The sequence below is a fragment of the Nyctibius grandis genome, chromosome 5 (genome assembly GCF_013368605.1).
Source record: "Nyctibius grandis isolate bNycGra1 chromosome 5, bNycGra1.pri, whole genome shotgun sequence".
NCBI classification, from domain to species: Eukaryota; Metazoa; Chordata; class Aves; order Nyctibiiformes; family Nyctibiidae; genus Nyctibius; species Nyctibius grandis.
In genome coordinates, this window is record NC_090662.1 from 80070882 (window position 1) to 80092367 (window position 21486).

Sequence of the window (21486 nt, forward strand, 5' to 3'; positions counted from 1 at the left end):
ATGACCAAGAGCTCCTCAATCAAAAGTATAGCCGTTAACAACCACTTTAATGTATGGGACACAAGCCTTCCATTAATGTAACAGGTTGGGGCTTGGTTCGCCCCCTCCTATTAAATCTGTTTGATGGTAAGCACTTTTCCTGGAAAAAGCTTTTGTATGAACTGTGAACTCTGGTCCAGTTGCAGATGGAAGTGAAGGCAGCAGTGGCAGTGGTGACAATGAGACAGCCTATGGATGGGGTTATTCCATGGCCCCAATGCAGAGGGGAGGTCCACGCTGGACAGCCTCCTCCATGCAGCTGAATCGGAGTCTTAAAGCTAGAAGCAAAAGTAACAGAACAAGCTTTCTGTTCGATAAATTGTCAACTGTTCCAGCTGGCCCCAGGCAGCTGTGATGTCTACCAGCACAAAAAGAGACCATCAGGAGAACGCCAAGAAAACAGCCCAGGATCACCACTTCCTTAGCTGTTTGATGCCCCACCTGGCCCTCGTCCAAAATGTAACTGTCCCCTCTAAAAATCTTGCAAAATTTTTGTAAAAGCATGGCATCCTAAGTTTTAACAAATTTCTTTGGAGAGAGAGGCAGGCATGCAGCATGAAGACAAAATAATGAATGCTAACTCTCAGAGAAACAAAAGTCCCAGTTGCAGCTCCAAAAGATTATGAATTTCAGCTTTAGCATGGATGCAGTTTTGGTTACTTACCACGTATTTGAAACAATTGAAGCGTTTTTTTTCTATGTTTATTTTGGAGCCAGCTATTTTTAAGGTCACAGTCCCTGCTAAGGGAGGAAACTCTGTCTCTAGGGTATTGGGAATTAAACAGAGGAAAGAAAAAGGCACAGAGAAAGTAGCTGCCTCACAGAAAGAACTCAAGTGTTTTGTTTCCTTCCTTGTTCAGTCTGTAGTCAAAAAAGAATTTTACAGTAAACATTAACTCATATTTTTTAAAAAAACTAATGTAATTCTGAATTTCACAGGAATTATTTTTTAACTTTTTCCCTCCTGGAATCCCTTCCGATAAACTGCAATATAAACGGACATTACCACTTGTCAATCAGCTTTTACAATTTCAGAGGTTAGGCTTACCACTCTCCTGTCTGTGGTGACTTATGTCATGGGACCTATATCAAGCCAAATATTTTGTGCAGGCAGTGTTCTGACTTGGAGATACAAGTGAGGAAGGGCGGTGAAGGCAGCAAATGTTTTGAGAGCCTTGGAAAAGCCAATCGAGACAGAAATCAGCTACTGCAGAGGGCACATACTGCACTGAGATCACAGACCTTTGTGCCGGAAACCAGACAAAACCAGTGAAGGAATGGTGCCAGAAAGGACGGGAGTGGGTGAAGAGAGAGGCTGTGAAGACAACCAAGACAATTCCAAGACATAGGAAAGTGCAGCACCTACTCCTATCAGCCTGCAGTCTGCTCTGTCCCTGCTCGAGGAGGTCACGTGAGATGTTACCACAGCAAAGCCACACTCTGTAACTGACAAAAAGAATTCACTCTGGAGTCTTTGGTGTTAAATAATGCAAAGCAGGATCAAAGCCAGCAGCTATATGAAAAGAGGCTTCTTTAATAACTTAATTGCTCATTTGCAAAATACCAGTGTTATTTATTTAACCAACTATGACCTTTCTTGATGCACTGGTAATGTAAATGCGCATGTGTGGGTGTCAGAAGAATCACAGAATCATCTTGGTTGGAAAGGACCTTTAAGATCATTGAGTCCAACCATTAACCTAACACTACCAAGTCAACCACTAAACAATATCCCTAAGCACTACACCTACTCCTCTTTTAAATACCTCCAGGGATGGTGACTCCACCACTTCCCTGGGCAGCCTGTTCCACTGCTTGATAATCCTTTCCGTGAAGAAATTTTTCCTAATATACAACCTAAACCTCCCCTGGTGCAACTTGAGGCCATTTCCTCTCATCCTATCACTTGTTACCTGGCAGAAGAGGCTAACACCCTCCTTGCTACAACCTCCTTTCAGGTACTTGCATACAGCAATAAGGTCTTGCCTTAGCCTCCTCTTCTCCAGGCTAAGCAACCCCAGTTCCCTCAGCCGCTCCTCATAAGACTTGTTCTCTAGACTCTTCACCAGCTTCCTTGCTCTTCTTTGGACTCTCTCCAGCACCTCAATGTCTTTCTTGTAGTGAGGAGCCCAAAACTGAACACAGTATTCCAGGCTCTGCATTTGCAGAAGATAAATGCATTTGGATGCATTTTTCAGATGTCTTTTACTCATGTGCGTACCATGAGAAATATACCAAGATTTGGGGAATCCCTCCTTTTAGCTAGTCTCTACTCTTCTTGTCATATCCCAGATTATGGTAGATGTCAGGTATGTTCCTCCAACTGTAGTGCCAAGAAGCATTATTTTGAGGTGTACAAGATGTCTTCCATGGCTCTAATTAAACAGATAAAGCACGTACAGGCAGGGAACAGCATGTACACACCAGTCCAGAGGATACATAATGTCAACTAGAATTGTTTAGGGAACAGTGTGACTAGAACAACATCAAGAAGGCTAGAAAGTGAAGGAAGACACTCCCATGCCCTAACAGTGGTACAACACTAGTCGTAATCTATTCCTTACTTACAAAGATGTCAGTGGTAAGATACAATGATGAAGGGAAAGTCTGTAGTTTCTACTGATTACTTGGGCCCAACTGGGATAAAGAACATGAAGAAAGTGCAGCAGTTCTTGAAACATCAGATTATAAGAAACTCCAGGGGAAAAATAAGTGCATGTGTGGGTAGATATAAGAGTTCTAGAGAGTGGAAAAATAAGGAAGAATTTATCCAAATTATTCTTAGACAGTGTTATTTTGCTTCAGAAAGGGCTCTCTGTCTCACACCCAGGCATTATAGTAAGAAATTCTCTTTTGTTTCAGTAAGGATTCTCAAATTTGGGACATTAATAAAAATGGGACAGGAGCCCATGATGGTACAAAATAATTTTCTCTTCACAAATTGTCTTGTAGATGTAATGCAAGGTGGTATCTACGTGTTCATATGCAGCCTGACCTGAGTAGGGTACACACCTGTACCCTACTTTCCAGTGACACAAGAGTTACACAGCTTTTTCTTTTCATCACCTGCATAGATATTCTGTAATATAGCTCAATGTAAGTATGTAAAAATACATATCAGAACTGATTGCTACTGGTGTGAAGGGAAACTGTGTGACCTCTCAATCCCATTTGAACACATTAGTAGGCTTTAATAAAGTCAAGCCATATTTTTAGCTATATTAGCACAACTAAAGAGTCCTTGAGGTATAAGAGAACTGTACATGCTAGAATGAGAGTATCAGTAAATTTAAGAACAAATAGTATTAAAGCCATATGGTTACCACATTAAAAAACAAGCTTTTAAGTGTTCAGGAAGGAGATTAAAAACCTGTAAAGCATATTTAGATAGTGAATACACAGGAATTAGGTGTGTGTTGGGATTTGTTTTATTTAAATCCTGCTGTAATCAATACATATTTTGGAAGGCAATGAGAAATTCTGCAAGCAGATTATGTTATTCAGTGGATATGAGAATACTCCTTCTGACATGCTGAGGGAACGTAGGCTTACCAAGATGTTCTAACCAAAACATGTGAATAATTAACTCTGGAAGAACATGGACGCTGCATAGATAGGAAGAGCACTGTGTTACACTTGACCAAAACCAGAATGCAACGCGGAGGGACTGCAAAATTTTCCAGAAGTTTAGGCTGTGGCAGGATGTTCTAACTAACCATACCTTGCAGGAAGGTACTGGTTTTGACTCACTAGCCTTCTGAAAGGATAAACAGTTTCCAAAATGTGATCAGCCTACTGTGTTTTTAGCAACGTTTCTTAAAAGCATACTTTTTAACTACAAAGTAGTAGAAAAAAAACTGTTCAAGTGAAAGATCACTTTCTCAACTTCTTAATGCACATTAGGTGACTTACCAAAATAATTCTTTTTTGAGTCACTACTTCTAAGTCTCCCTTGTTTGCTTTGACATCACATCTGGAATGGACAATGGTAAGCAGACTCTGGTTTGCATGTGATCAGTGAATCTGAAATAAAGAAAAGAATTTTGTTCAGAATTACTTATATTCTCCATGCCTCAGGGAACACAAGCACTGTCAAACTTCAGTACCGACATATCTGAAAATCCCACTGAGCTGTCGAAGACAACATCCCAACTCATCAGAAGCTAGTGCCAAATGATTCCATACAAGACGGATCTAAGTGAAGGCAATTTTAAAATAAAGTCTCACCTACAAAAGCTTCTTACTCATAACATTGTTCAGCTGATGTCCAAGAATAAGGCTGAAGTTCACTTAATTTCTTCTTGTTAGGTCTGTTTTCAGTGGCATGCTGTTCAAAATATGACCATTGCTTAAATAAACTGGAAAATTTTCTATTTCTGACTCTCAGATTTTCACTGTGACCATTTCAAAACCTCTCTCTTATGAAGAATGTCACATTTGTATTTATGAACAGCATGGCTCATGCACTTTCATAATGATTGGAATACTTCAATAAAAGCAAAAAGCTACAGCTTTTTGCAGCTGAATCTGGTGAGCATGCAAGGCAGCAACCCAAAGTATCAATGTAATTAATCTCCATGGCCTTGATTCTATATGTTAATAATCTGATCATTATTTTTATCAAAATCGAGAAAGAGTCCGTGTAAGTTGATAATGAATTTCCGTCACCACACAGCAATGTCAGACTGTATAGAAAGAACACAGTCTTCTGATGATCTCTGCAACAATTATGTAACTTACACTTTCTGGTTTTTAGCATCAACTGTTTCCTCAGTTGCCATAAGACCCAGAAAAAGCACGTGAAGCAAAGAAATCCTGTTGCATTGAATGCGAGAAACTAACTGGTGGGAAAAAAATCGTCTACCTTTTACACTACGCATTTTTGTCTAGGAACAATCCTAAACTCGCCCTCAGGACTGTTCCAAGAGTTCTACCAGAACTGTTCAGTGCATTTAACATTACATCACTGAGCTGCAAAATCCAATCATGGCGATAATAATGTTTGCAATGTTTGTAATTACTCCAAGCATCCCAGTACCAAAAGCAAAAATACACCATCTTTCTCTGTTAGAAAGTTATTGAGAAGGTAGTTTTAGCTTCAGAAAACTAGGACCACTCTTGTTAAGTTGGACACATTATAATCATGGTCTTTTCTGTCATCCTCAGGTCTGTAAACTTGTTAGGAGAAAAAACTCCACAAGCCTTGCTTTAAGGAAGACCTGGTGCCAAAATCTACACTGAAATAATCTAACCATCTTCTGTATAGATTAAGTTATACTCAGGATATGAGACCTTCCTTTTTTGGTGGCTGAACTCTCACTTTATAGCTCTTCAGAACATTATGCAGAAATACATTTTCTCATTCTTCCCATGTGAGAGCTGTGCAAACATCTACTGCTGACACAAGCAGCAGCATATCCAACAGTGAAACAGCCTGTAAATGTCATTGGCAAAATATCTTTTAATTAAGTACGAAAGCACACCCATGATGGAATCTGATTTGTGTTTTCCTGCTTTTAAAACTTCACAACTTACTAATTCCAAGTAATGATGTGCCTACCATTTTGGTAAGCAAGTGCAGCTTTTTAATATAACATCAGCCAGTGGTTGTTACTGTATTATTCACATATCCTTTCACCTTTCCCAAGGTAGGGCTCACTAAAAGTAAGTTTTGATGGGGCTTGCTGTCTTGAAGAAAAAGTTTTAAATAACACTACAGCAACAGAATATAACTTCTCTTATATTTCTGCATTTCTAAAGACATAAATTAGTATTAATAAAATACTCTTAATAGCAGCTGCTGTAATTATTCACCAAAACACTGAAAAAAAAATATTCTGTTACAGCTTAAAAAGCTATTAAACCCATTCAAAAATAGCCTGGTTGCATCCTTCAAGTCAAAGGGAGTAAACCAGGAAGCTGAGTTTTAAGGTATAATTCATGATACAGTTTTCATTAAGCACCCGCTGCCAGAGGGACTGAATAGGCCCAACATTTGTTATTCCTCAAAGCACTGCACTGAAAATGCACATATGAATTAAAGAATCATACAAAGTTGTGTGTGTGCCTCACTAGGCTTGCCCCCATGCAGAGAGACATTAGTACGTTCCTCGCCTGGACTCTGACAGTTGCCTATGAACAGTTATGATTTGGCTACAAAGAGCAAAACTCTCTGCAGGGTGCTTTAATGTGATTTTATTTTTAAGGGAGGAGTAGTATTTAGTCTTGCTAATGACATTTTCCAGAAACAGCTTCGGATACATTCTTTCCCTCCCCAAAATTATTTTTATCATCATCAGTACAAATTAGGCTCCCAAGAATAGACTGTTTTCTTACTCCTACAGTGTCAAATTGAACAGATCAAAATCTATTTTCTTTTCTTCCTAGACTTTTTTCTACAATGGATATATACATATATGTGTAAATATGTACTGCAAACATTATTATTTTAAATCACAGAATCATAGAATGGTTTGGGTTGGAAGGGACCTTAAAGATCATCTAGTTCCAACCCCCCTGCCACAGGCCCAGGGACACCTTCCGCTAGACCAGGTTGCTCAGAGCCCCATCCAACCTGGCCTTGAACACTGCCAGGGAGGGGGCAGCCACAGCTTCTCTGGGCAACCTGTTCCAGTGTCTCACCACCCTCACAGTAAAGTTCCTAATATCTAATCTAAATTGACCCTCTTTCAGTTTAAAACTGTTCCCCCTTGTCCTGTCTCTACTTGCCCTTGTAAAAAGTCCCTCTCCAGCTTTCCTGTAGGCCCCCTTCAGATACTGGAAGGCTGCTAGAAGGTCTCCCCGGAGTCTTCTCTTCTCCAGGCTGAACAGCCCCAACTCTCTCAGCCTGTCTTCATAGGAGAGGTGCTCCAGCCCTCTCATCATCTTTGTGGCCCTCCTCTGGACTCGCTCCAACAGCTCCATGTCCTTCTTATGTTGAGGGCCCCAGAGCTGGACGCAGTACTCCAGGTGGGGTCTCATGAGAGCGGAGTAAAGGGGCAGAATCACCTCCCTCGACCTGCTGGCCACGCTTCTTTTGATGCAGCCCAGGATACGGTTGGCCCTCTGGGCTACAAGCACGCACTGCCGGCTCACGTTGAGCTTCTCGTCAACCATCACCCCCAAGTCCTTCTCCTCAGAGCTGCTCTCAATCCATTCTCCGTCCAGCCTGTATTTGTGCTTGGGATTGCCCTGACCCACATGCAGGACCTTGCACTTGGCCTTGTTGACCTTCATGCACTTCACACAGGCCCAGCTCTCAAGCCTGTCAAGGTCCCTCTGGATGGCATCCCTTCCCTCCAGCGTGTCGACCACACCGCACAGCTTGGTGTCGTCGGCAAACTTGCTGAGGGCGCACTCAATCCCACTGACCATGTCGCCGACAGAGATATTAAACAGGACCAGTCCCAATACCGACCCCTGAGGAATGCCACTCGTCACTGGTGCCCACTTGGACATTGAGCCGTTGACCGTAACTCTTTGAGTGCGACCATCCAGCCAATTCTTTATCCACCGAGTTGTCCATCCGTCAAGTCCATGTCTCTCCAATTTAGAGACAAGGATATCATGCGGGACAGTGTCAAATGCTTTGCACAAGTCCAGGTAGATGACATCAGTTGCTCTTCCCCTACCCACCAGTGCTGTAACCCTGTCGCAGAAGGCCACCAAATTTGTCAGACATGATTTGCCCTTGGTGAAGCCATATTGGCTGTCACCAATCACTTCCTTGATTTCCATGTGCCTCAGTATAGTTTCCAGGATGATCTGCTCCATGATCTTGCCAGGCACAGAGGTGAGACTGACTGGCCTGTAGTTCCCTGGGTCTTCCTTTTTCCCCTTCTTGAAGATGGGGGTTATGTTTCCCCTTTTCCAGTCAGTGGGAACTTCACCAGACTGCCACGACTTCTCAAAAATGATGGGTAGCGGCTTAGCAACTTCATCTGCCAGTTCCCTCAGAACCCGTGGATGCACCTCATTAGGTTCCATGGACTTGTGCACCTTCAGGTTCCTTAGATGGTCTCGAACCTGATCTTCTCCTACAGCGGGCGGTTCTTCATCCTTCCAGTCCCTGCCTCTGCCTTCTGCGACTTGGGTGGTGAGGCTAGAGCACTTGCCAGTGAAGACTGAGGCAAAAAAGTCGTTGAGTACCTCAGCCTTCTCCATATCTCGGGTAACCAGGTCTCCCGTTTCCTTCCAGAGAGGGCCCACATTTTCCCTAGTCTTCCTTTTATCACTGACATACCTATAGAAGCATTTCTTGTTGTCCTTGACATCCCTGGCCAGATTTAATTCTATCAGGGCTTTAGTTTTCCTAACGGGGTCCCTGGCTTCTCGGACAATTTCCTTGTATTCCTCCCAGGCTACCTGCCCTTGCTTCCACCCTCTGTAGGCTTCCTTCTTGTGCCTGAGTTTATCCAGAAGCTCCTTGTTCATACATACAGGCCTCCTGGTGTTTTTGCCTGCCTTCCTCTTTGTCGGGATGTGTTGCTCCTGAGCCTGGAGGAGGTGGTCCTTGAATACTAACCAGCTTTCTTTTGCTCCTCTTTCCTCCAGGGCTTCATCCCAAGGGACTTTCCCAAGCAGGTCCCTGAAGAGGTCAAAGTCTGCTCTCCTGAAATCCAGGGTGGTGAGCTGGCTGCATGCCCTCCTTGCTGCCCTATGGATCTTGAACTCCTCCATTTCACAGTCGCTGCAGCCACGGCTGCCCTTGAGCTTCACGTCCCCCACCAGCCCCTACTTGTTGGTGAGAACAAGGTCCAGCATGGCACCTCTCCTCATCGGCTCCTCTATCACTTGGAGAAGGAAGTTGTCATCCATGCATTCTAGGAACCTCCTGGATAGCTTGTGCCCAGCTGTGTTGTCCTCCCAACAGATGTCAGGGTGGTTGAAGTCCCCTGTGAGGACCAGGGCTTGTGAACTTGAGGCTACATCTATCTGTCTGTAGAGGGCCTCATCCGCTTGGTCTTCCTGGTCAGGTGGCCTATAGCAGACACCCACTATAATGTCTCCCATCCCTGCCTGCCCTTTAATCCTGACCCATAAGCTTTCTGTCACCTCCTCCTCCTTCCCCAGACAGAGCACTCAAACTGATCATTGACATAGAGCGCAACACCCCCTCCTTGTCTCCCCTGCCTGTCCTTCCTAAAAAGCCTGTATCCCTCCATTCCAACGCTCCAGTCATCAGAGTCATCCCACCATGTCTCTGTGATGCCAATAAGGTTGTAGCCTTGCAGGTATGCGCACGTCTCTAGCTCGTCTTGTTTGTTCCCCATGCTCCGTGTGTTTGCATAGAGGCATTTCAGTTGGGGCCCCGACGAAGCTGCCTTGCTGCCTGAAATTCCTATCCGTGGCTCTTCTGGCGCTCTCCTGCCGACCTGCCATCCTTCTCCAGTCTCTGGGCACCTATTACTGGCCCTGGCATCGGACTGGCTGAATTGGGTTGGTGATAAATAATAGATAATATTTTTTGATAATAAGAATAGATAATATTTTTAAAATATAATGTAAAATAAATTAAAATAAATAACAACTTTCTAAATTATAAATAATAAATTAAAAAGAAAACCAATACTCAGCTTTCACCATCAGACCTATCATTTCAAACTTCTATAAGGAAATTAAAGTTTTATGCTGCCAGTACTGAGAATCCAATATGAGCCCAATCCTTTGCACATAAAATGCCTTGCCTTTTCTCCAAACTCTCAAAGCCAGTTACGTTATGGTTATCTCCTTCATGTGCCACATGTGCCCTACAGCACATTAAGTACCACAACTTCTTGCCTCCCTGAGAAAAGGCAGTGCCAGCGTTTACACCATGTTTTGTATGCCTACAAACAGCAAGTGCTAATTTCACAGATTAAACAAGTTTTCTCTAACTGTAACCACAATCTATGTATTGCAATGCCACTAGGGATTTCTTTCTGCTTTACTCTATTCAGAGTTTTACTGCATCGTATCCGTTATAACCAATGTATATTTATCTATGCACATACATCTCCATAAAATAACATGTTCTACGTTTTTATCCTCTGAAATACGAATTAAGGAATTGTCTTTGGTGACAGTCTGCTCTTTTGTCTGTGTATTACCAGCAAAAGAATAACAATGCTCAATGGATTTCAATCAAGAATTAACAAGAGGAATGATAAATATTTTATGTAGTTCCCTTTCTTCACATGCACAACTAAATCAGGTGTGTCTTCTCGGTATTCGTGCAGATAGACACTGTTTTCGTCCAGTTATAAATAATCACTGAGATTATTATCACAGGAAGAAGTTAGTGGGGAACAAACACAAAAAAAGCCTTTCTGATTTTGTTTATTTATACACTGTATTTCACAGCACTTTTTCGTATCCTAAGTCAACCAGTTAGGCACTGCTGAAAGAAACCTTGTCCAACAACAGCAGGAAAAGAAAAGAAGCCTTGGAATTATTTTCTCAAAGAAACTAAAAGCAAACCAAAACAGAGCACAATATTCAAATGACATTATATTAGAAATTATATACTGAATTGTACCAGCTGGGGGGAAAAACGGCAAGCTAAGCATATCCCTTTAGCTCTCCCATTTTGTTAATTCTTCACTAGTGCACGTACCTACAAAGGACTTCAGCTGAATTCCAGTTTAATCTCTCCCTAGACTATCCTGGAGACATTCTATTTAAATATGTTCTCATTTTCTTCATGTCATGTCATGTGTTTCTTCCCTGGAAGTGCAGTGTGTTGTCCTGAGAGAGTAATACAGGTAACATTTAATATATAATTGTAAAATAATAGTAGCATTTATCAACTCTGAATTCCAGCGGCACTATTAATTCTCACAGAATATACCCACATAACTGAGGCCACAAGCTCTGGGACTCCAAAATGCTGCAAACCATTTTTAGCTCCAGCAGCAGGGAAGGAGGGAAGACAAGAGAAGTCAATTTGTACGAAGACCGGTGACTAAACCAAGTCTCTGTTTGGAGACTTGCCCTTAGAACTTTAGCTTACTCTCCCAAAAATACAGTGTTTGTGTAATCACAAGGAAGCAAGAAAAAGAAACTCTCCATAAAATGTATTTGAGTTTCCCTTTCAATGGCATCTAAGTTTTCTGTTGCTGTTTTGCACTGAGCATTCACTAATTCAACAGCAAAACAATGGAAGAACCGCAAAGTCTGAGAGGAAGTCTTTAGTTTCAATTTTCTTTGTCTAATCATTGACAAAAATATCCTCAAAGTAGATACCTACTAGACACTAACACACCTGTATCTAGCTCCAAGGATGTAGATGAAATATGTAAACTAAATGATGTACCAACTAGTATATACCACTAATGCAGGTATAACCTTAAAAAACACAAATTCTGTCTAAAATCCAGGAAAATTCAGTTTACAAAAAGATCACCATCTTTGCTTCTTACTAGCTAACGGTATACGCTGCTTTCACCTGAAATATTGTTGCATTTTTCAGAATCCTACACTGAACTGAGTGGCTGCTTTACCACATGCACTCTAACTAATATTATTTCAGCAAGTGTCACTGGAGAAGCCCAATGCAAATAGAACTTGTATTCTCAGCTCTACTTCTAAATTGTACTCCTGCCCTGAAAAAGTAGAACGCATGGGATGAATTCAATGCACTTCTTTGTACTTTTCATGAGTAACAGAATTCGGGAATGACCTGAGAAGCTCAGGCATACGACTAACATTATGCATGTGAGTGGTTCTCCACATCTCAGAGAAGCCTACGCTGACCAGTCACCAAAAACCCACTGAAGCCTAGTTAAGAGAAAAACAAACATCCTTGCAATGAGTGTATCTGCTCAAATCCAGTTTCCACTTCCATCACCAAGAAAAGCTAGCTGTGGTGCCCTGCATGCTGGTCTGTATGTACGAGCCTAGAAAACCATGTCCTCTTTGCCTCTGTTTCTCTCAAAGGCTGCAGACCATCAGCCACTCTGCTTAAAAAGCTGGGTGGCGTGAGATCTGTAGCTCACAGCCTGCACTGTGTGGCCCGAGGAGGACACAGAAATGAGCTCTATGGCAGGTGGCTCAGAGAGCAAGTTCATACATGCTGGACAGAAACCCAATCTTTCTAAAGACCTAAGAGGATCTAAATACCTACTCTTCTTTTGGAATCTGTTAGCAGTCACAAACCTATGAAGTCTGAAAACCACTCCTTTACACAAAAGCTAATCCACCAGCACATGCAATAGGATGCTCAGGTTTGCTCACTTCGTACTCCCAGGCTAAACATCCTACTTGAGCACTGACACCCAACAAAAAGACTTAAGAAAGCCTTCCTATAGTTGGATGCATACCTTCTTCCAACATTAATAAGTTACTCCAGAACAGTGCAACATGGATGAACATCTGAAAACACTATGGCTATGTGAAAACGGTATGCCTGCATTTTACACATTTTTTTTTTCATTTTAATTATCAAAGTACAAAGAAGTTTAAGTATTGAAGGTTATAAGTTTAAGTTCATTAAACTTGTAAGTTCATTCATCTAAAGAAAAATCATCGAACGGAAAAATAACTGAAAAATATTTTCAGTAATTGAAATTAAGTAACTGACATTAGGTAGGGAAGGGAAATTTGTATTTTGTTTTAATATGCAATTTTAATGTAACACCTACTTAGGATGGTACTTGAGAGTTCACATAAATATTTTAACACTCTAAATTGCATCTTTACTGAACTGCATATAATCACACTTATTATTTTAATAATTTTCACTGAAACAGAAACCTAGTAAACATACATTTAATTTCAGTACCTTAAAGCAGTAACAGAGCTGTACCTTTGCCTGCACTCTATGTCCATCTTCGCTGTGCCCAGGACTATTTTCAACTGCGAATGACTCCTTAAGCTATAAACGCACAGTAAGATACATAACTGGCTGCATGATTGAAATGGCCTCCGGAAGGAGGATGCAAAATCTGAACTGTCACCTCCAACTCTGTTTCTCAGTGACATGGAGTTCCACAAATAGCTGGGAAGTTATATTAGGAGGTTGTGTGATGTCCTGCCAGGGTCTTTACTAGGCTTCTAGAGTACAAAGGTCATATATTATTTATTTATAGAGATGGAGTATACTGTACAAACCATATGAGGCTTTAGGAAGCCCGTACCTCTAATCTAAATGAGACTGTGATTTTGTGAAATAATGCAATGTACATCACATTTTGAGAAATGGCACTGAAGTATGCCTATAATTGAAAAGTGTCCTCTTCAACTAATATATGGTCTTGATTCAAGAAGCAAATCAAGACACGTGCTTAAATCTTGCTCAGTTGGGACACAGCTTACCTTGCTTTATGATTTAAAAGAAATTTACAGGAGACTTCCATCTCTTTTAGGCAGTTAGACTGAGCAGTGCCAAAATGAGGATTCCTCTTATTATGTGTTTGTAGAGCATTTAGCACAGTTGTATCTTTTTTCTCTACACATAAAATGACTTTCTCTTCTGCATTCGTGTAGCACACTGTATGAGATGTAAGTATAACCACTACGAGTCCATCCTCCTCAGCCATAACATACATCACTTTATCATAAAGGGGTTGGTTAAGATTTGATTCTCACCCCAGTTCTGCCATCTAGTAATGCAGTTGCTTGGTCAAATCACCCCTGCCTTGCCTCTGCTCTCCTGGGACCAGGTAGGAGAGCGCTCATGTTTGCTAGACAGCTGTTGTGTGGCTTAATTATCTCCACGAAGGAAAACAGAATTACTGCAAATTGTTGTTCAAGGACTTGAAATGCATGCCATGTCTGTCAATAACATCAGCAAATCAATCAGTATTTTCAGTACATACAAATACAGGCTGTTCTTTAAAAAATAAACATCTTTCCCCCTTTTCTGTTAAAGAAGGGACTAAAGTAGCCCTCAGTCCTGTAGTGAACCCTGCCTTCCCTCCCACTTGTCACTTATTAACAGCCTGGAAAACTAAAGCATATTGTGCCTCTCTCTCTAGACACTGTTTTTATTTTAACATTACTGATTTTCAAATTTGACAGAGCCTTTAATAAAACATAATAGAAAAGCTGAATGTCAGTCCCAAGAGTCAGAAAAACACTCCATTTTAACCTGTCTGAAATGCAGCAAACAGCTTCCAGATAGAAAATGAACAGGCAGAATTACTCCAGTATTCTGTGTTAAGGTACTTCTATTGTATCAGTACAAACCTTGAGTATACACGAAACATATATGCCCTCTGGACGATGTATAAAGTCACTGATTTTAGAATTTTATATTTGAGATTTTTTGCTTAGGCTGCATTTATTTTGATTATAAACAGTATTCTGCCAATTCAATTTAGAAATAAACCAATTTCCTACCTTATCTGAAAAAAACAGCTATTAGCGATCTTCCTCCTACAATGAAGCTGGTCATTGCTGGCACACACCAGTCCCATAATGGTGGGTTTTATGGTGTCCTTTTATGCTGTCTTGATGGGCAGTACCATTTTCTGAATGTATTGATCCTCACAGTTTCCTTCTGATTTCTGCTTGACAGGAACACATTGTGGGAAAAATAATTCCCATTTTTGTTTACCTCTTCTGGCATCTCAAGCTACTTTTGACATTTCTTTTGATGGGTTCCATCTTTTGGTGCCAGCAATGTACTGTCTTGGGCATGTTCTTACTTACACCTTCTCTCTTGTCTTTATTTCTCTCCACTGTAACGATGGCTTTTTGTTCCTTCTGTTTCCTTCCCCTTTACCATCTGCCTCTTAAAAAAAAACCTAGCAAAACCCAGAAACTTTCATTCAAAACACTGGATTAAATGTGAGCATCCAGGTTTATTTCCTGCACTGAACCAGATTTTCAAAACAGCTTCTCTATTTTCCAGTGCTAAAAGCCCACCACTGATGTCAGATTTTCAAGTGAGCTCAGTATCAACTAGTTCCTGCTTCAATTCTTATGATATTTGGAATAGCTCAGGGCCAATAGAGCTGAGCATTTTTCAAAGTCTAGCCTTCTGTTCTACTGTCTAAATAGGACTTCACAATTTTTGACATTCTGTCCCTGATCTTTCAGTGCCCCAGTTTGTCATATGAAAAGAAAAAAAAAAAAAGGTATTTGTCTTCTCCCAAGCTTTATCTTTGCATAAAAGGAATTCAGGATACACACGATCAGATATTTTACTATACACAGCTTGTCTTTAATTTTAACCTGGAACTCTACTATAAGACTCACTTAAGAATACCATGGTTATGTAATGTAATGTTATAAATTATATTTACTATAATATTTTGCCAAAAAGAAGATTTGACATTTAAGACAGCTCAGTTTCAGTGGACTAAAATGTGCAAAGTCTGTTTGCATTAAGAAACCTTCTCAAAATGAGATCCAGTAAGGAAAAAATCCCACAGACAGCGAGACTGTATGGTGATTTAGTTAAAAACAGTCTCTCAATATCATGATTTTGCATGTTTGTTCGTCTGGTTGTTTGGTTTTGCAGGAGTAATCTTAGCAGCCTGCAAAACTTGGTGAGTAAATAGTGATTTTGATACTTTGCTTTTTCCATTGCTTTCCATTTGACGCTCTTAATGTGTTTTACAAACACAGCAAAGAGCTTTTCTTTTTATTTAACAGAAGATGTTATAAAGGGGCAACTGTGTCTGAGGACAAAGAGCAGCTCAGGCAGTTGCAATTCGCTAATTTCCAACTCTGTGCTATGCCTGTTCTGAAGGATAGATAAATCTGCTCACTCTTTTCATCCCATAACCTGAGGGTTCGGTGACGCATAGAGGCTACATGGGACCTATAGTACATTATACGTGTTCTACTGTTATGCCCAAAAGAGTTTAAGGACAGTCTAATCTTAAGCACATCTTGTGACTTCTGGCAACGTCCTAACTCATTAACCACAGGTGTGTTTATAAAAATACTGGTTCTACCAGGAAATAAAAAGTACCATCAAACACTTAGAAGGTGGAAAAATTGAGAATTTAACTCTTAAAGCCTTTCCAATCTCTTTCGTCTATTTAAGTAGCATTTAACCATTTATTAGCCCATTCTAAGGAGATCTTGAGTCTCAACACGCAACAGACTGATAATTTCTGTTCTTCCTATCTTCTTTAAATGACAGGGTTCCTCATGCACCTTTCCTCTCCTCTTCTCACTTCTGTCTACCATTCATCTCTCTTATCACTGGAAAGCTGAAGATCACTGAACATGTTGATCTCAATGAGATTCCAATTAGGATCAGCGCTCTACACAAAATGAAGGATATCCAACACATATCAAATAATAGCAAAGTCAAAAGCATATGGTGTTTATCAAGCAAATATAAAAAAAATATACATGTGCCAGCAGCATTAAATTTCAGAAATGGAGAGGCACCTCAAGAATAACACCCAGACTCTACTGTAAAGTACCCTAGCATATACTTAGTCTGAAACATGGCAGTGGAGTTAAACATATGCTTAAATGCCTCCTTTAACTAGAACCTATAATGAGTTTTTCTGCTGTTACCAAATATGCCCATGCTTATAACTGATACGGCTGCTAAGACACAATTTCTCCTGATGTACAGACCTTTTAGGTTAGTAATTTCATTTACAAGGCCACCCTGTCCTGGATTAGTTAACTGTGTTCTATCTATCACACTAATCTAACTTCTAAAAATGAATCACATTTCAAAAATAGAATCTCAATAATCCTTTACCAGCTTTACTGTCAGATTCCATAAAGCATCCTTCCATCTCGAACTAGCAGGAGGTAGTTTCAAAACAAACAAAAAGGAAGTAGCTCTTCATAACACGTGTGTTAAGCTGTGAGACTCCTTGCTACAGAGTAATGCGGATGCTCAGAGCTTGCAGGGCTTGGAGGGAGATCGCGCAAGTTTACAGAATAGAAATCCACTGTGGTTACTAAACAGAAAGAAACTATGCCTGGCTGCGTACATCTCTGGGATGGCTGAACACCAAGAGATTACTTAGTTGAAATACGATATACAATTTCCTTGTTCTTACACACTTCCTTCGGCATTCGCTTTTGGCCAGTGCTGAGGACAGGTGACAGTCCGAGCGGCTGGACAATCCACCCGCTGCTAGATGACTCCCGGGACTAAGCTCACGTGCTCATTCTTACACTCAGATGTTCCAGCCCTTCCTAAAGAGAACTCCTACTCCTTGTACCCACTGCTGTTGAGTGAATGATCAGCAATAGTTAAACGAAATGTAAAATATTACAGACTAAGGCCTAACCAAATCCTGTTTCAGCCTGGCTCAAATTGAGCAAAAACATTTCAGCATTTTAAAATTTTCCTGTTTTAAGGAAAAAAAATACCCTTTTTTTTTCAGTTCCATCCAAAACTAAATAGCTCCAGATACAGTTTTAGAATAATAGAGGTTTCATGAATTTTTAATGTAGTCCACTTTTACATTCAAAATTAAATTTCAAACAAAAAGTTAACAACATTCAACAAAATCAAAACTGCTTTATTGATTACCTCAAGCTCTACCCACCAGTTACGAAGTTTAATGACTTAAAAGTCAGTTTAATGACTTAAAAATCTGACCAGCAGCACAGATGTCCCCTAGTATTCTTAGCTAAGACATGGAGCAAAAATGATTGAATCTGTGAGAAACACTCTTTTGCGTCTTCCCAATTCCTATCTATTCCTATCAGAATCAGATATAAGAAGAAATTCCACCAGAAAAGTTTTTCTCAGGAGCCTGCCAACTGATTCTGCAGATTCAGCTAAATAACAGGCTTCTGTGCACTCCTCTGAGATTAGAAAAGTGGCGGGGGACGCGACTAAAGTAACACAGAAACTTCACAGATCTGTATGTGCCATTTAATACTTTGTGAGCAGCCAAGTATTTATTTTCATCTTTTAGGTGGGAATTTTAAGATGCTGAACCTTGAAACCGATGATAATTGTGCCAACTGAAATTTCATTCAAATAGACTTGGCAATCAATTCCACCACTTATAATTCATAAAAATGCTTTGGCTGCAGCGTAGCACAAAGGACGTAGTTACTTGGAAACACGCTTTCAGTTTCAGGAATGAAAGGCAAATTTTAACATTTTAAGAAAACTACTGTATTGTTTAGATTGAAGGCGAGAATTTTACTGCCTGCCTTTATTCTAAGCAATGCAGCAGTTTCCTTAAAGTGCTGAAAATTGCCTTGCATTACCAAAACTGAAAGCATGTTTATGCAATTTTAGTGAGGTGGGATTACCATCAAGGTGCATGGTCTCCACATGCTGTTGAAGGCTCAGAGTCATCCTAACTGTTGTTTCTCTGTTTTTTGAAGCGTAGTGAGAGAAAAATCAAGCCCCTCTGAGGTTTGGGATCTAACCCATCGTTACATCATTTTTAATACTAATTTTCCTGTGGCTTAAATCAATCCTCCCACTATCCGCAAGAGGCTGCTGGGATCTGTCCTGTGAACCCCCTCCTTTTCCCCTAGCATACTTCTTTGTGATGATCTCATTCTCCACTCATATATCTTCACATTCCATCTGTAGGCCGATAACTCATAAATCTGCCCCTTCTTTCATGGCTTGTCTCATTTCATCTCATCCTGTCTCATGTCTCTCCTTGGGTGTTTTGTTGTCAGCTATGAGTCATTGTAACTTAGGCTTAATTCACATCTGAAAACCCTCTTCCCTCTCCACATTACTGTCCAATATATGCAGCTTAGGTCCAATGAATGTCCTGCCTCCACGAAAAAAAAATAAGAAAAAGGAAAAAAAATCAATTCATATTTTTGACCATTATCAAGGAAACCAAACTTTTAGACCACAAGTTCAGGAACTTCCAGCATGAAGGCTGTCAACTAAATCATCATCATGTCTTAATTTTTTATTTTCTTCCTCCGCAGCATCCTCATTGCATTTAGATTTTTCAGCTGACATTCAACTAACCACTGCTACCTAGTCTTCATTTTGCAGTAAGAGCTGCTCATGCCTGAGCTGCATAATAGATGCAAAGCTGTAATTTTGAAAGAAAGGCATCCAAACATCATCATCAACTTAACAGCACCCAGACATCACTGTCACCACTCAATCCAGAATCAGTGTTCAAAAAAAGTAACTGATACTCCTGCACTTTCTGAAGTGCAGCAAATTGCCTTGGTTGCAAGATGCAGCAAACAGGAATGAAAGGAGTGGTTAACACAATTAACTGGAATAATCCCACATCACATTCTCTATTAGTATTTTGATACTAATTCTTCCTATACTCAATGCAGAGTGTTTTGGAATGAGAAGGACTAGGGTTTGAGAGCTTCAAAAAGTTTTCCAATTAGGAAAAGTTCCTTTTAAAATGCCATCATCTTCCAGAAATATTGACTGTGATAATATACCGATTTCAAGTTATTCAGGTCCCAAAATTACAGAAAATTTGTGAAATAGAAGTACTCCTTCTGTAAAAACCGAAATTAATTAAAATCTGCATCTCTTGAATACAGCAACACTTGTAAGTAGCTTTGTTATATTATAACTGTAATTTATTTAGAAAATAGTGTATTGAGGTAGTGTTAGAAACATGAAAGTTTTGCAATGAGTATTAAGTGTAATTTTTTTCCCAAAGAAAGAAAAAAAATCTTCCTTTCTAAAGTAGTTTGTTACTCATAGTTATTCAAATCAGATATAGTTTGAAATTTCTAAGAGGAAAATCTGACTTTTAGATTTTTCTTATTTTGAGGGAATTAGAAGTACTGGAACAATCACAACCTGAAATTCGAAGTTAAGCTTATTTTCCCCATAACTATGACTTCTTAGAACATTAAGTAAGGTCAGTAATTCATATCTAAAATACTGGATGTTTGATTTGACTACTGCCTTTGGGTACAGAATTAATGCTTAATTTCAGGTTATAGAACCTTCTCAGGCACTATCCCCCCTATCTATTGTGAATAAAATTCGTATAAGGCTCATTTCTCCTGTCTTAAGAGTGTTAACTCTCTGAAGGAGCTGCATAACTGAGTAGTTACACTTTTTAATCTTGAGTGTACTTATTTTCCAAAAGCTTAAAAGTTAAAATGATTTAGATACAATTAATCTTCTTAAAGGAAAATAGTATCACTCTTCAAAGTTGAAACCTTTCCTAAATCTACATTAGAAGATTCTGACAGTAGTTTCCTTTTCTTACAGAGAAAACTGCAGCTCTAAAGAGAGACTGAGAATGTTTCTGAAGGCCAATGATGTGACTCAAGGTTCAAAAATACTTGAAAGAAAACCAAGAGTTTTCACTACTAACTTTACATTTTGCAATGCCGCAGCTAGCAACTATTTGCATTGGAGGACCAACGTTACAAAAAAACAGCCAGTGAAGACAAAATACTGAAATGAAAAGTACTAATAATACTACATCATCATTCACTGGTCCCATGTGTTACCTCTGTATTATGTGTAGCAAAACCTAGTGCTCTGGGATTTAGTATCAATTTTGCATATGAGTTATCTGACGCTCGTTCAGATGAAGCAAACTGCACGAAGTCAAAGAAGTAGTTTGGTAGCAAAATACGAAAGAGTACATCAATACTGTCTATGAACACATTGCCAAAACCACGGAATGCACACATAATATGAATGTGAATAAATATCTGGAAGCTGATACAGTGTGTAGTTCAGGATTTAAAATAATATTTAGAGTGACTTTGCTGTTTATTCATATTTGCTTTTCAGACAGTCACATATGGTATAACATTTAACAAGAGTGATTTTTCACATATTAGTGAAATGACCATTAAATATATACCCTCACGAGGTACCTCTGCTTTTGTGGTTTTGTTTAAAACACTTAATTATGAACAATAGTTTGCAATGTTAATTATACCAATTTAATGATTGTAACGAGATAATGTAAGATTGTAATGACTATACAAGTAAAATGTTTTCTCTGAATGCACTTCGTGTTGATGCATTCTGTAAACACAACTCTTACCTTTATGCCTGTTAGCAATCCCATTTGATTCACTGAATTAATCAGCTATAAAGGGATCTAGCTGTGTACAGACAATCTCTCTACACTGTTATCATAATACAAAAATGTATGTAATTACTTGTTGCTATTAAGTTATCAGTTTGCACATCTACAGCACCTCTGTCATCACCTGCTCACAAGGAGCTTTGAAAAGTAAGCACACAATTGTTCTCCTTGCTTCAGAGACACATAACGTAGACTAAACAGACTTGTACTACTATTCCCTGTATGTACTCATAAAACAAAAATCTATTTTCTTATAACCTAGAAATTTACAACCTTTCTCTGGATTGCCCTTGCTATCCAACTAGGAAGTCCCACTTCTGCACTGGGAAGAATTGCAAATGCCTTATATCCTTTCAACTGTATACAGGACACATACGCTATTTAAATCTCACTAAAATCCTGGAGGCCTGGCAAGAGGTACACAGGACCTTCTGTCGTCTATGGGAACCAAAATTAATTTCACCCTCACTGCAGGCCTAACCCAGGGCTTACACAGTTCCCAGGATCTAAGTCC

At 39.8% G+C, this 21486-nt stretch overlaps 1 long non-coding RNA gene across 2 annotated transcripts in view; it reads right to left on the reverse strand.

The window, feature by feature from the left end:
• LOC137664333 (uncharacterized) overlaps positions 1–21486 on the reverse strand; it is a 111739-nt gene that overhangs the window by 36534 nt on the left and 53719 nt on the right. For both annotated transcript variants that reach the window (XR_011048280.1, XR_011048279.1), the window contains one exon: positions 3952–4062. This is a non-coding gene — a long non-coding RNA (uncharacterized lncRNA). The remainder of the gene's footprint in view (positions 1–3951; positions 4063–21486) is intronic.